Source organism: Rhyacophila brunnea, unplaced genomic scaffold, assembly GCF_057557595.1.
Source record: "Rhyacophila brunnea isolate RB1 unplaced genomic scaffold, BYU_Rbru_1.0 scaffold_6, whole genome shotgun sequence".
Taxonomy (NCBI): Eukaryota; Metazoa; Arthropoda; class Insecta; order Trichoptera; family Rhyacophilidae; genus Rhyacophila; species Rhyacophila brunnea.
This window is the reverse complement of record NW_028233276.1, coordinates 28,566,814-28,582,668: the sequence shown is the minus strand read 5'-3', so window position 1 is coordinate 28,582,668 and position 15,855 is coordinate 28,566,814. Positions and strand designations below refer to the sequence as shown.

The following is a 15,855-nucleotide window of genomic DNA, read 5'->3' as shown; positions in this document are numbered from 1 at the left end:
TGTACTAAAAAGACCTTGCATTGTCTTCACATCTATGGTTACAAACGGAAAACTAGTATTAGGTATATAATAATTAAAAATTATTTAGGATTACTAGATGAACAACAATAACTTTTTGGAAACGTCATCAAAGTTGTAATACTAAGAGATCTTAAGTTCAACCCAATTGGGTCTTATATAATATTATAAAAGTTTATGTGGATGTTTAATTATACTTGTACCCAATACATATTTTTAGCTGGATATTTCTTTATTCGCCTAACAATTTTTATGCTCGAAAAAATATTCCATTAGTTGCATTTCGACCAACAGAGCATCAAGACATATTACATCCACAGTTAATTTTTTTTATCTCGTTAACTATCAGTAGTATGTACACATCTACAAAAAAACTAGACGTAAAAGGATATATTTGATAATACAACGAAGTTTTTGAAGATACAACATGAAAGTTGAAAAGTTGTGAGCATTTTTTTAGAGAATGGGAAGAATGAGTGTTCGTATAACATAAAGTTCTCACATATAACTTGCGTCTATCAGTATCATATTACGCCGGGGTTTATCCAATATGACTATTTTGAAATACATCTATTTTACTTCAGTGAATTTATACTTGACATTTTATCAATGCGGGTTCTTTAGAAAAATGTATTTATGATGGTTTTCTCTATTAAAAATATATATATATATATACATTTTAAGACAAATGTATAACACTGTTAAGATTAATTTAAAAAATATTAAAATGTCTTCAGCTTAGCTTAAGCTTTTCAAAATTATTGATAATGTTTGGCATTATTTATTTAAAATGTCTTAAATAAAATTCAGTAGTAAATATTTAAAAAAAATACCGAAACACGGAGATATTTCTGAGAAAAACATTTTTTTTCCAATTTCGCATTGAATCCGAAAATTTTCCAGGTGATGTGAAAAATATTTTCTTCCACCGAAGCTAAATAATCCGTATTCTTGATATTTATATGGGCTGACATTTTTCAAATTGAAACGTACATTTTTTCCATTACGGATGAAATAAATTTAATATGTAATATGTCTTTGTACAATTGGTTGAAAATTCGAAAAACAGGATTAGATTCTGTTTTATATGAAACAAAAATAATGTAATTCACTGAAAATTACATTATGTATTATATCACTCTCCAGAGTGTTTATTTAATTAAAAAAAATAACAATAATTTATATTTTAAAAAATTTATAGCTTGTAACGGCACCAGGAACACACCTGGTAGATTTTTTTAATGGTGTGGGATTCAAACACACAATTTTAGCTTGTTTACTAAGTGAAAGTACGAGATGCTTGGCTCAGTAGCTCAATGGAAACAAACCTGCATGGCAATATTGTTTTTAGGTATGCTCCTAAGGAAACATGAGGCATGAATATGTATGTGTTATAAAAATAATAAAATGACGTCTTTAAGTGTGGTGAATATTCCGTTTTGAATAAAACAAATAGTTAAATATTATACTTAGTATTAACAGTAATTATTTAGGTAGGTTAATATTTATACAAATCAATAAATAACACGAACTTAATTTCTCAATAAACACATTTATTTCAGTGTGTTATTTTATTTTCTCTTGATAAAACTATTTAAAAAAATATATAATTTACCTCGGTTAGTACTAATCTTTTTTTTGCATCGCCATTTTATCCATTGGGATTTATTTTATCTAAGAAAATGTTTAATCAACGAAAAAAATGCTTCAATTTCAATACTTGGCCATAAATTTTCATTTTCCTTAAAATAGGTTGACTTTTTTTCTAAAAAGCAGCAGATTTACGGACCATTTAATAAATCTCAGTTGAAATCAGTATATTATTTAAGAAAATAAATAATTTATGGAAAAGCTTATTGATTTATTCTAATGTATTTATTTTATAGACCATTTAAGTAGGTATTTTAATTAACGTTTGAGTACAAAATATTTTGTAGTTTTTTGTTTATATTATTCTCTCAACGTTTTTTCACACAGTTTTGATATTGCAATGAATACACTGTGAACATTTATGATGGGTTATCAATAATATATATTAATAAATAAGTTTATTGTATCACGAGCTGTATGGCATGTTGTACCATTTTGATGGAATCACATATCGTCCAGATCAAAATCATTTAATTCATACCAGAAAAAAAAATCAGTAATCATGTTTCTAGAACGTTTTTCATTAACAGTAACTGCAATAGTGTGCCTGCAGATGCTGAAAGGTGAAACCCGGTTTGCTCAAAAAATTCAAATGTAATGGTCAGATAGAATATAAATTAAAATTTAATCGAGCACCTTCAGTTGATAGTATTGATGTTAGTTCACTTTACCTTATTAGTTTCAAATTCAGCATGAAATATACACATGATTAATGCGTCGATGACATTGAGCTACTTTACTAGCTACAAGCCAGAAAATTTACAATCTGCTTGTAAACTCGCCCAGTGTCATCATCGAACTAGCTAACAAGCAGATTGTAAACAATCTACTAATAAAAGTTGAAAGCCGGGCTACTTTACACGCTACACGCTGGCGTGTGGGCCGATCTGAGTATGCGCAGTAGACCGATAGTGGCGACCTCCCGGTAAAAAATGAACTACTCAATACGTTCTGTCAAAATACCACCAAAATTATGGTTTTAGCTCGCTAGCTTGTTAGCTTCTGAGCTAGTGGAAAGTTTTATGTGTCATCATCATAATCGCACTAGCCGACTCACCCGCTTTTAAACTCGCTGACAAGCAGCTTGTAAAGTAGCTCAATGTCATCGACGTATAAGGAATATTAAATTCATTTATTGAAATTATATAATTTTTAAATACCCCAGAAAACATACATATTATAAAAATCATGGATAAAAGTAAGTGACAAAATGGTGTATTTTTGTGTAGTTTTATTAAATTGTATTATACTAGTAAATAATTTTAGTCCTGTATACATGTTGCATACAATTTGTTTTCGATATTTTTTAAATTAACTATACATCTGACGCGTTTCAAAATTTGGATGTTCAATAATTAATAATGGTACATTAAAAATCAAGCGAAATAATTTTGTTGAATAAAAAAATAAATATTAAGTCTTGTGGAATGGTATCAGATTTGTATCGCAGTGCAGTCACCTCATTTAAGTATTGGTGTCGATGACACTAACACAGTTCTAAAGTGATTTTGTTGTGGCTGCAATGCTGGAAGAATCTATTTTTCCTCTACATAATATACTTATTTGATTTACAGTATTTAAAATAATTTTAAAACGCTAGTAGTATTATAATATAACTAATTATATATATTTATATTAATTTTATTTTCGATAATCTTATAAACTCAATGAAACGACGATATTGATTAATATCAGCTAGTGGTTGATTCATTTTTATAACAGAATCTATGATATTATTTAAGTAATTCGGAATATTTTTATTTTTTCTTGGAATATAAAACGTATACTACAACTGTCCCGATCCTAATTTATTTTCTGTATCGTCTATGTTTTCTTTATTCCGTACTAAAAATCCTCTTGAGATAGTCTCCACGTCAATTGCACGCTGCCAATTAATGGCCTGATCCTAAAATGGGAGTGGGGGACGTAAAATGTTATCTCTAAATTATTTTTCGAAAAAGAAAAGGTTTTACATTTAAAGGAGAATTTAAAATTACGGAAAGTACACTTTTAAAAAATAAAAATATTAGGTTATTCTCATAAAATGTGATATATGATATTATAAAAATAATTTTAGTATCGTCAAAAATACAAAAAAAAAATCTAAAAAGATTAATCACCATTTTACTATCAAGCATAATTTTGACCCCACAGTATAAAAATATTTGTATGTTAAAAGGTTGTTTTATAGCAATTAGTTACTAGGTATATTTTGTTTGAGTTTAGATATATTAATTAATTATTTGAACAAATACAAAGTTCCCTTGGTCAGCGGGATTAAAACTCGTAAACCACTAACGTACCAGAAACACATCACGCTAAGCTCTTTTCAGCTATAGATGTGAACTAATTAACTATTACAACTAAATAATAATATAAAGCTTATGTATTTGTATAAAATATGATATAATATTGTTAATGATTTTGAAAAAAAAAATATTTTTGAAATAACAAAAAAAAAATTTTAAAACTTTATAAGCATTTAAAAAATTGTATTATTCACGTCACAGCATCCTAACTTTTTTGACTTGCGTTTTAATTTGAAATTAGCAAATAGGTACTAAATTTAGTTTGGTTTGTTTATTGTCAAAAATTATAATGCGTCTAGTTTTTTTAATACAAATTTCTATTTTTTCAACAAGTTAATGTCAGTTAAATTATTTTTTGAATTTCTATCGATGAGATCAATTGCATATCGATATAATAGTAATTAACACAAGTAGATACATTTTAAACAAAATAAATACACGTAAATATGAAATTCCGTCTGAAAAAGAAACGTATGGGACAGTTTATTATTGTGACAATGATAAAAAATTAATAATGCGTAATGGTCAATATTTTCAATTTACTATTTACTTGGTGAGCTAATATATTTATAATAGCTTCCAATCCCTCGGAGGTCATGACCAATGGATTGGGAATCTATGGTTTAGATAAAATGAGACACATTTTGGAATAAAATAGTTTGATATTTTAAGCATTTATACTCTATACAGCTGAACACATATGGGACCATTGAGGCTGTATGTATTTCAATTAGAAGTCCAGAATAACATGTTGCCATATAAGTATGTACCTCCTAAATTGAATGAATTCACTTCGTTGTCTAAATCTAATAATAAAGCTTTTACTATCAGACGAGAACATACTTATCTTTTGTTTTAAGAAACTCTTACATTTAATGAAAAATATATTGCCATACTAAATAAAGCATACCTGTGTATCAATGCACTGTTTCATTAATGAATTAACTATTTTTTAAACAACATTCCTATAATAGCTCAGCTTAGGTAATATACTATTTTACTTAGATATAACCTACTTTCGCAATTATTTAGTATGTCGACTTAGTTATTAGTATGTACATTGGTAAGATAATGTAATTCACCGGCATATGTCTCTTATTAGAATGCGGCGTAGGGTAGGTTCAGTAATAAAAAATTGTACATAATGGAGAGCGGTTTTTATTTAAAAAATAGAATAATACAGCGTAATGAGTTTACAATATTTAAGTAACAATTTAGATGGTTAACTTATTATAACAATTAACTGCCTCAATACAGTAAGTACAGTGATAATATTTACCTTTATTTGTATATAGAATAACTTCGCATGTACGTTCGGTAAGACGCAGGTAAGACATCACTTATAATAAATTAATATTCAATCCGGACTGCAATGAAAATGCTAAAAAATCTGATTATTGTTCAATAAAATATGAACCATCACGATCTGGTAACAAGAAATTTCCGATTAAAGGTGATGATATTCATAAATTTAATATACGCATTAAAAGTCAAATGTTAGACCCACCAAATACCGTATTTATTAAATGAAATACTAATTGAAAATATAATTATTCCCAAATTTTTAATTTGGTTATTAAAAAGATTGTGCTCAAATCAAATTGTCGAGAATAAAATCTCAGCCGAAACCCTGTATCAATAAATTAGAAATAATTACAAAACATCGTTTTGAAAACCATAGAGTAGGGTCGGCGCGGTATATTGAACGTAAAATAAACAGTAAGGAATGACGGAAAATGCATGAAAATCTTTCCACGAGAATTAACAGGTGAGCCATAAACAGAAAATGACGGTTACCTAATATATGGTTGCAGAAAGCTACAAGAAGCTGAAAATACGACATTAATCAACTTGAAATCGGGAAATGAAACTCAAAATGTTAAACATGAAAACAGATTGATTGTATCGTACAGTCTATTGCTTTTGAATATGTTTGACGATTACAATCTTGTGAATTATTCGTTGAATAAAAGAAATGGTTTATTAAACATTGTATAAGCGTTGCTTTATTTATTATTTTGCGGAGTGGGTAACGTACTTTTGATTATTTAACTAGTTTTATTTTTCACTACCAAATAGAAAATCCCACAGCACATTACATTTTATAAATAGGAAACCGTACTGGACCGGATACTACTTACCTATATTTTACCGGATACGGAACATTAACTTTATTAAAATGAAAGCTCCACCTACCAGAGGCTACTATCTGAAAAAATACGAACTTTGTAATGGAATACTATTCGTTAATAATTTACATTTTAAAGTGTTTTAATTATACACTATCTAAAATTATTAAAAAGATAACTCTTTTTATTTAATTAATATAATTGAAAAAAAAATCTTAATAAAATTTGTTTATCATTTAAAAATAGTTTATTAAGTTGTCTGTAATGCAGCGATGAATAGTTTTTTTTTCAAAAAATTAAAATGTGTATTACCTAATTGAAATTCTTTATATTATATACCTAACATTATATCGAATGTAATTTCGATATAGTCTCAATATTTAAGAGCGATTTTTTTGCAAATCATTTTTATTAAATTAAATTAAAGACGAATGATGATTTACTTGATACGAGTATAAATGTTATTTTTTATGCCCGATAGAACTTAAAATTGTAAAAAATAACACAAAAAATACTTGAAAATGTTATCATCTACATACGTACATATCATCTGATAAATATTATTATACCGTATACAATAAGAATGAAATATTCTTCTTTTCAATAAAGATTAAGTGATATCTAAAGAAAACATTTGAATTGGTTTTCCAGTGTTTTATTAAAACAATAATATACTTTATCGAATAATATGAACGTACGATGCGAATCTTCTGATCTTATATTGGGAATTGATTTACTTATTTAACGATATAAATTTCACGGTGGAAAGGAGCACGTGTATTTTTATTTGTCATATTATGAATAATCAGAATGAAAGATTCTGTTCACAGATTGTATTTAGATTTTTGGTAAATCAATCGAATTTTCAAGTAAAAGATTTATATCATAATGTTTAATATAATTATTGTTTAATTATTTATTATATTACATTAATGTTATACGCAAATTTTAATAACTGTGACTTGTGGATTTTCACTGTTCATGAATATATTTACTTCCATAAATATACGTGAAGAAAGTATATGTTATCTTATAATGCTATCCTACGTAAAAAAATAACTCTTTAAAATTATGTTATAATATTGGTACAAGCATAAAATACCCGTAATACGTTTAAAAATGTAAAATAAATACATTTATCACGTATTAACTGACCATATACTAAAGATAAAATAAACAAATATTTTTATATAAAACTTTTGTTATCCATTCGCTAAATGTATTCGGTGATTTCTCTGGAATAAACACACATTAAAAAAAGATTATCTAAAATTTTAAAATTAATTGTAAAACATGTCATTTGAACCCGATACTCATGGGTTCAGAGCCAGTTGTTTTACTACTACTAAAATGTAGGTATCCTGGATAGGATATTATACCGTAATAATGACATAACCAACAAATATGCAAATACTTATTTTGTATGATTTTTTTTTTTTAATTATTTCCTAGATTATGCCTAAAGGTTAGGTAAATAATATACTACAGTGTTAGAGAACTAATGGTTTTTGAAAAAAATGTGTGAAATTAATTAAATTAGGCATCCACAATATATACATTTTCGATGATGTGCTGTGCATTTTATTTTTGAAACTTTATTTTACTGTTTAAAATTGTTTATATTTTTTACTCTTCTACTTCTCTCTAGTGAGGGTAATATTTGTTATACTGTAAAAGTCATGTTGTGAACGTCCTGAATTTTGATTTTTATGTGCACAATGTTGTGATAATTAAATAAATAAATAAGTACCGGAGTCATAGCTCGCACACAAAATGGCCAGTAGAGGAATGCAATAATCAAGCGATATTTGATAGGTATACTGAAAAGCCGTCACAAGCTATATTGTCTTAATTTAATTTAATAATACGGTTCCGCTGAAATTTTTGTCAGCAAATAACACGGAATCAAGAATAATGGAGAGAGTTTAATGAGGCCTTCATCTAGTATTTATAGAGTTGACATAATCTGACTATGATGATAAACAAATTAACAATAGATAATGGTGAGATTCATTATTACGACCAGTTATGTTATCCTCAATGTCATTAATAGACAAAGAGAACCATTTACTAATGTACGAATATATGAGTGTGAAGTCATGAAGACGAGAGCTCGATTTGGATTAAATGTTCTACGAAGAAGAAGAATAGAATTCAATCATTGTTGTAGAGAAAGTTGTATACCCTCTAAAAAATGACAACTTCGACCAACATTTCTACGCAAATTGAAAATATCTCGACAGGAAGACGCACTATAAAAAGTTTTTTATGATAGTTGTTGGAGAGTTTAATATTTTGAAAATTGAATCTTCTTGTCATATAGTAAAGACATCATATTTAACGTCCGGATATTAATATTGGAAAAAATACAAATGCCAGAGTTCTGTACAATCACGTATGTAGTTATTTTTTTATTCAGAATATATTATTAGTATATGAATATTCAAAATGACATACTTTATACAAGTTTTTTAGATAATAATATGTATATGTAACAAGTCCCTAATAACATGTATATTATTTAATTAATGATAAGTACAACGAAATGTTTCAGAAGCTTTCATTTGGATAAAAGCTCAGAAAGATTGTCGTAAAACAAACATAATTTTATGATAATTATTCACTCCAAAGTTACTTAGCTAAGCTATACTTACAACACACTTAGTAACATAAAGATGGTATATAATTAAAGTATTCAGAAAGACTACAAAAATAGCAAAGTATGTTTTTGTGAAACATATTATATAAGTACTTGATTTGTATGGTATAGTAAGAATCTAAGAAATAATTTATTTTTAATATCTTATGTCAAGACTTTAGTGATATAATTAAAATATATAGACATATATATTTTTATGACCATGTCCCATCCTAATAAGATCGTGTGGGCCTTCATAGTGTGGAGGTTTATACAGATTTTTATTTTTACGAGAATGTTAGTCACTTGTTCAACCTATTAAGTCCATATTCTGACTCCATACACAAATTGAAGCACAATATGTGTTTGCCCCAGGTTTCCAATCTGAAGCCCACGACACTAAAATCCAACGCGTAAGCCGTTCGGCCACCGTGGGCTATTTATTTATTGGTGCTGAATTACTGAGGTTGCAATAGAAATAAATATTTTTTAAATATATCATTTTAATCATTGTCGTGGACCATTATTATATGGACAAAGTGCGTTCAAAACAAATTGACATAGGGAGTGAGATCATGTTAACGTGCGTGTTTGAACATGTACCTAACCGATTTTTTTTAAAACGGTACATGTTAAAACACGCGCGTTACCATGATCTTACTCCCTACTTCATTTATCGTTTGTAAATTTATGGCTACGGCCGTATGTTGTAGCTTAATCACTGGAAAATGCCAATAGAAATGACGTATTTCAAAAAAAAATACTACCTTATTCTTAGGTCAATAATTATTATAAAGCAATCATTATTCGTACAATATTTATCACATTTGAATGGTCAAAAACATAGCTTATAATCAGTATCTTTAGAATTATCTTTAAATGTGTTAATCGTGCTCATTTTTTGAATAATGAAATGCCTAATTCTTGTCAAATTTGGGATCACAAAGATTATAAAATATAATTTTTTATCGTAAATATGTCACTATATAATGTTAACTTTATTTTTACTGATGGTTTTGTTAATGCGTTTAAAAATTAATAAATCTAAAAAATCTTAACACCACTTCACATGGACGTACTGAAATATGACTATATTCTAAAACATTAGAGCGAGAGGTTCAAAAGAATACTATTTTATGTAATAAAAATACTTTATGCAGTCATCAAATATATAAAATAAATATAAAGGATAATAACGTTTCAAAATTATATAAATAGATTATCTACAACGTTTAAGTAATGTCCAGCGTTATGTTCTGAAAATACCATAAAAGCTCCATTTTGACTTACGCTGATCATGTGGGCCATTAAGCTAGTCAAGTCAAGTTTATATGATTCAACAGAAAATTTAAAAATGTTGGATATAAAAGTTGTTTTTATCTTGTAATTGTTTATGATAATTAGCTTAACTGAATATATTCAAAGAAAATCTTCATAATTCTGATATACATATTACCACTAACCACATGTTACCGTCGCACGAGAAAATGTTGTCATATTCATGGAATCTAACCTGAAAAATATTATTAGCCCTTCTTAATTATACGTATCTCTTTAGCATTTGCCGCCCCAAAGCCACGCAAAGGTCTCCTATAAGGATGGAATTTTACTGCCAGACTGGTTAGTTAATAATAATTATGCTTTCGGATACACATGTTCATATGAATGAATTATCTTTTAATATAATATTTATATGTTATGCTGTAATTTGTTAAGCCTAGTCGGAAATCACTAAAAATCGCCGTAAACCAATGGTTAAATATTTAAATAACAACATGTGAATATTATAATAATATAACCGTAAATAATTTTGAAATAAGCTGTCAATTTTAAATATATATTTATGCCTTTTATTTATATAAAACTATTGAAAAAATATGTTTCAATAAAGTTTAGCTACTATTGTAGTAAATGTGTATTATTTCCGGAACCAATTAAAGCATTCCGGCATGATGGATGTCCTATTTGCAGTGATAAATCGAATAATAACACTTCGTCAATTCTAGCTTTGGAAATATGACAAAGCACATTCAAGCAATCAATCCATTGTCAATCATTGGGTCATGCGATAATGCTTACAATATGATTTAATTTCCAAAATATGATTAAAAGGAAAATTGCTTCACTTTATTTTGAGTTTAACAACATAAGGATTGACATTATTAGTCTTATAAGCTAATTAATTATTATGTTGTCTGCAATGTAAAACTTCAAGCTATTTGTTTGCTATTTTGATATTGTGTGGTATATAATTTACGTTAAAAATACATAAGCAAGATAAAAATCCCATTATATTATATCAATGCTATTTTGGATTCAGGATATAGATATAAGTACCGTTTTATATATCACCATATTTTTATATCTTTGAAGTGGTAAATAACTTACACCTAATCTTCTAAATATTTAGGATCATAAAATAGAGTATGCTCCATTAAATACAATTTGTGAAATAAACATACCTATCATATAACCAAAAGATAAATAATAACCTTCTTAATAATATCGATCGAGGGAACTTGATGGAATTTGAATTTAAATTCTAATGGATTTAAGTTGTGTACCACTTATTCTATTTGAGTCGTTTGAAAATGTAGCATGTAAGAATATTATTTAACTAATATTACTTTTCAAAGTCTGACATTTATTACCAATTATAATTATGTATCATTAACGCCCTTTGTTATTTAATATTAGTATGTAATGATATTATTAATATATCTCATTAGTTAACTCCATTAAATGCCCAATATGTTACGATTTTACACCTACTTTATTGTATTAATTTATTATATAAATTAGAATTTTATTAACTGCATTTACTGTCAGTGTGTATGAGAGTGTAGAGTATGGACCTAATAGGTTGAGTAAGTGGCTGACATCCATTTCTCTTAAAAACAAAATCTGTCAATACAAACCTCCATTCTGTGGAGGCCCATAAGATTCTATTAGGATCGGATATGGTCGAAAGAACAGATTTACCATTGATGGTGAGTGTGTATATTACCTGAAGATGCTTAAAGGCGAAACCTGGGACCCAAAATACGACTCAAATGATTATAGTACAAAACTTAAATCAATTAGAATAACCTTCTTACTTTATATTTTTATTAATTATTTTTTTGTGGAATATGGCAAGAGTAAAAAAATGTATATTTATTTATTATTCTTCTAATTTAAAAATCATTTAAAGTATGTGCCTAATATGTGAAAAATCTAGCTTAATATATGAACCGATAACGGAAAAATAACGAAGAAAGAATTTATTTTGAAAAAAAATGACGAAATTATTTTACGTAAGTAAATCGATAACATCCATGTTTTTCATTTATATATACATTTTTATATATAAAAATCTGACCAAGAAAAATCGGCAAATGTTATGAAAATTTTCCTTTGTTTGTTTAGGGACTCATTTTTGGAACAGAAGTCAGTTTCAAAATTTGAATAAAATGTATTTTCACCGCAATGGGCTCAGCTATTCTAAGAATGAACTCATGCACAATAGGTATAATGGAAGTCTTTTCGTAACCAACGTATTTTTAAGGTATTCTTTTAATGCTACTAGTACTATAACTTCTAACCAACAGTGCTTCTTATTTATTACTCCATGGTATACCTAGTGTACCTTAAAATCATATTTTCACTGATTGTTTTGGCGTTTAGTCAAACGTATCAATAATTATGATATTATACAGTATGATAATATATAAACCGATACAAAATCAATGAGTTTGTTATATAATGGGATTACTATACAATAATATTATTTCTTATGATTTTACTTACACTTTAGTTTTTAAATTTGAACGTAATAATAAAATGAGTAGGTTCTTATCGCAAAGTAGTTTTGACGCATGGAACGCATAAATCTATAAAATGGATTTAGAAATAAGTTTGCAACCCTAAACTGTCAGATAAATTGTCATAGTAAGCGATAATGCTAGATAAATCAATCAGAATCCCTACATGCGCGAGTATGAAACCAATAAGTCTTATCTCGATTGGAGCTTTAGGAAGTTCACCGTGAAATTACCATGCCCAAAAAGTTTCCCATGACAAAATTATTTTGAATTATCACCAATGTCTAGGAAATATTACTTAACTATTAGCAGTTATCCTTATAACTCAGCAAATTATCTACACTGCTGTTGACTATCTTAAATTATTATAAGTGATAGTATTTTGCAAAACTAAATTTAAAGTAATATAAATTATAGTATGTGACATGTTACTAACATAACATTCAGACATGTTACTAACATTAAAAATACTCGAGAAAACAATTAATATATACAAGAAATGAAAATATAAATAGTTTTAAATTCTACAGGTTTTTAAAAAGTTTTTGTCGATAGCTATTTTGGTTGTAACACCATTATCAAGACTATCCTATGTAATATCAACACTATACTATACTATAGCATAGTCTTGATAATGGTGTTACAACAGAAATAGCTATCGACAAAACCTTTTTTAAAAAACCTGTAGAATTTAATATTATTTATATTTTCATTTCTTGTAAAATGGAACTTAACCAAGTAAATGCTAACTCAATTAATAAATTAATATATACTTTAGAATAACTATGTGGCCAGCACAACACAACAATATTAGTTATTTTAAGAAAAATTTCTTCACCACATGAATAATAATTAATAATTGTTGTGTAGGTATGTATGGTTTATATATATTCTTATATATACGGCATGAATCAATAAGTCACCTGAATGTGATTAATTAATTGAATAAGTGAGTGAATTATGATTGACCGAATTCTCACAGTATTATGTTATATTGTAAAATATTATAGCAAAGGATGTTTTGATATAAATAAATAAGCGCTAATTTTTATGTTAAATACTGAGTTGATTAGATTTATGGTGTAATTTTAAGAACTATCTATATTTTCACAATATTTTAGAGGGTATAGTAACATCAATTGTTAATTTTCATCCCTTATACAGATTATTGTATCCCTAGATACTCTCCCCTTGATTGACCCTTGTCCGTGAGAACATATCGCAAGTACGATAAAACTATATCCAATATTCAAGCTATATATTGAGTATAAAGTTAATGCAAGGATGATTGTTGTTTCAGATGCCGTACTGATTAGCTATATAATTTGTTAAATACCTTATTAAACGACTGTCAATTAAATTAATGCAATGAAGTATTTTAATTAGCAGATTATTATTAATTACTAAATTTTGATTAATTATTATAGCAGCCTGATAAAACTGTGCTATAACAGCACACAAAGCTTATCGATAATTCGAGTTGGTGATAATTTCTCTGACAATTTCAAAGGAAGCAAAAGTCTAGCCTCTATTGCTATTATTTAACGTATATGGTGAATATATTATATTATTATAATAGCGAAAACACTAGATAGTGCCACTGCTGGGGTATCAAAAATGGTCATAGTATTAATAATAAATTGAGATCTGCTGATGATATTATGATGATATTATAATATATTATTCATCTAATCAGAAATGGCAGAGCTTTATACAAAAAAGAGATACAAAGCAAGATAATATGTAGACTCGCTATAAATGTTAATGATACGTAACTTATGATCATAGCAGGTCTGCTGCTTATAAACCTTAACAAAAACATTTCTTTTATTAAGTAACACAGTTTTGTCAGAGACTTATTTAGCTATAAATTTATACGATTTTGTTATATTACATTAACAATATATTGAAAAATATCCATATTATTCATAATGGATGGGTACATTATAATAAATGTTGAGTTCAACCATGTGTAATTATAATTTATATTTGCAGGTTGCCTTCTCTCAGAAAAAAATGATACATAAAACCGCTTTGATGTTTGGCTGAGCTATACACATATAAAGATTTAGTGGTAATTATTGATAATTTTGACTTAGTAAATTGTCAAAGAGCCTTCGTCTTTAACAATCATTAAGCGTTCATTGTCAAAAAGCGTAATTTATATCTTCACTGTCGCTTCCGCATTGACATTTAGGTTAAATTGTTATACCTGAGCACGCTACTGATGCTGCAAGATTTAGTTGCATTAGATCTAGTTTTTGATCATGACTAATTGAGACTCATGCGGTTGAGAGAAAAACATTAAGCTTAAAGGGTAAATCCTCTACAACTTGTTTAGCATATCAAGAAAAAAATATACGACAGTTGCAAACTTTGTTATTATTGGGAAAAGGAAAATAAAAATATTTTCGTGTTCAAGATTTTAAGATAATGGCAAAACGGCTGCAAAGAGTATTTTAGGTAAAGCACAAAGTCCATCCCTTGATACTGCAGTACCTAAGTATCAGCGACAGATTGTCTTATTTGTATCTTTGGCAAGTAATTATTTGGTCACTCTGTTTACCGAAGCTCAGAAAGCTTCGAAAAGTTAATCTTGATAGACATGCAACATTTTTACTGTCTATTTAAAAGATGGAGAAAAAGCAATGATCTAGAAAACACAGAATTACATATTTTAGAGTGATCACTGATCACAATCCTTATTCATGAATGTGATGATGAAAAACTAAAAGATAACTGAAAGCTAATCATATCTTCAAAAAATATAAGTGCATGGCGGGAAAATATTTTTTTGGGTTTTTGAGGTGTTTCCAAATTATTATATATCAATATCTTACTATGTTACATTCTTGTGAATTATGCATTGAACAAAAAATACTTTAATACAATAAAGTCATATTTTTTCTCGATATCATGTTGCGTAAGATAAAAAAAATATTCGCAGTTTTTACTGTGTGTTTTAGTTGTAGAAATTTTTGATATCTCATAATATACAAAATCATTATTTCAGATAAAAATATGAAACACTTTTATCAAAAACTTTTTTTAGTCACATTTATTGAACTTTGAAAATAAAGCCTGGGAAGAGAATTTTTTACAACGTAAAAAACAGGGTAAAACACTACGTAGTAATAATAATCCAGACATTCATGAAACTTTGTAAACTGCGTACAGAATATTTTTAACGGATACTATAGGCTTCATATCTTCTTGGTTTTGCTAAAGCGGATATATTTTTGCTGGAACCAAGCCCAAATCCTACAGTAAACGTGCGGTTCTTGGAAATCATGTTTACTATTTATATT

The 15,855-nt window shown here is 27.5% G+C and overlaps 1 protein-coding gene across 4 annotated transcripts in view; it reads right to left on the bottom strand.

Moving 5' to 3' along the window:
• LOC147065495 (atrial natriuretic peptide receptor 1) overlaps positions 1 to 15,855 on the bottom strand; it is a 303,943-nt gene that overhangs the window by 51,640 nt on the left and 236,448 nt on the right. The gene's annotated exons all lie outside the window — the stretch shown is intronic.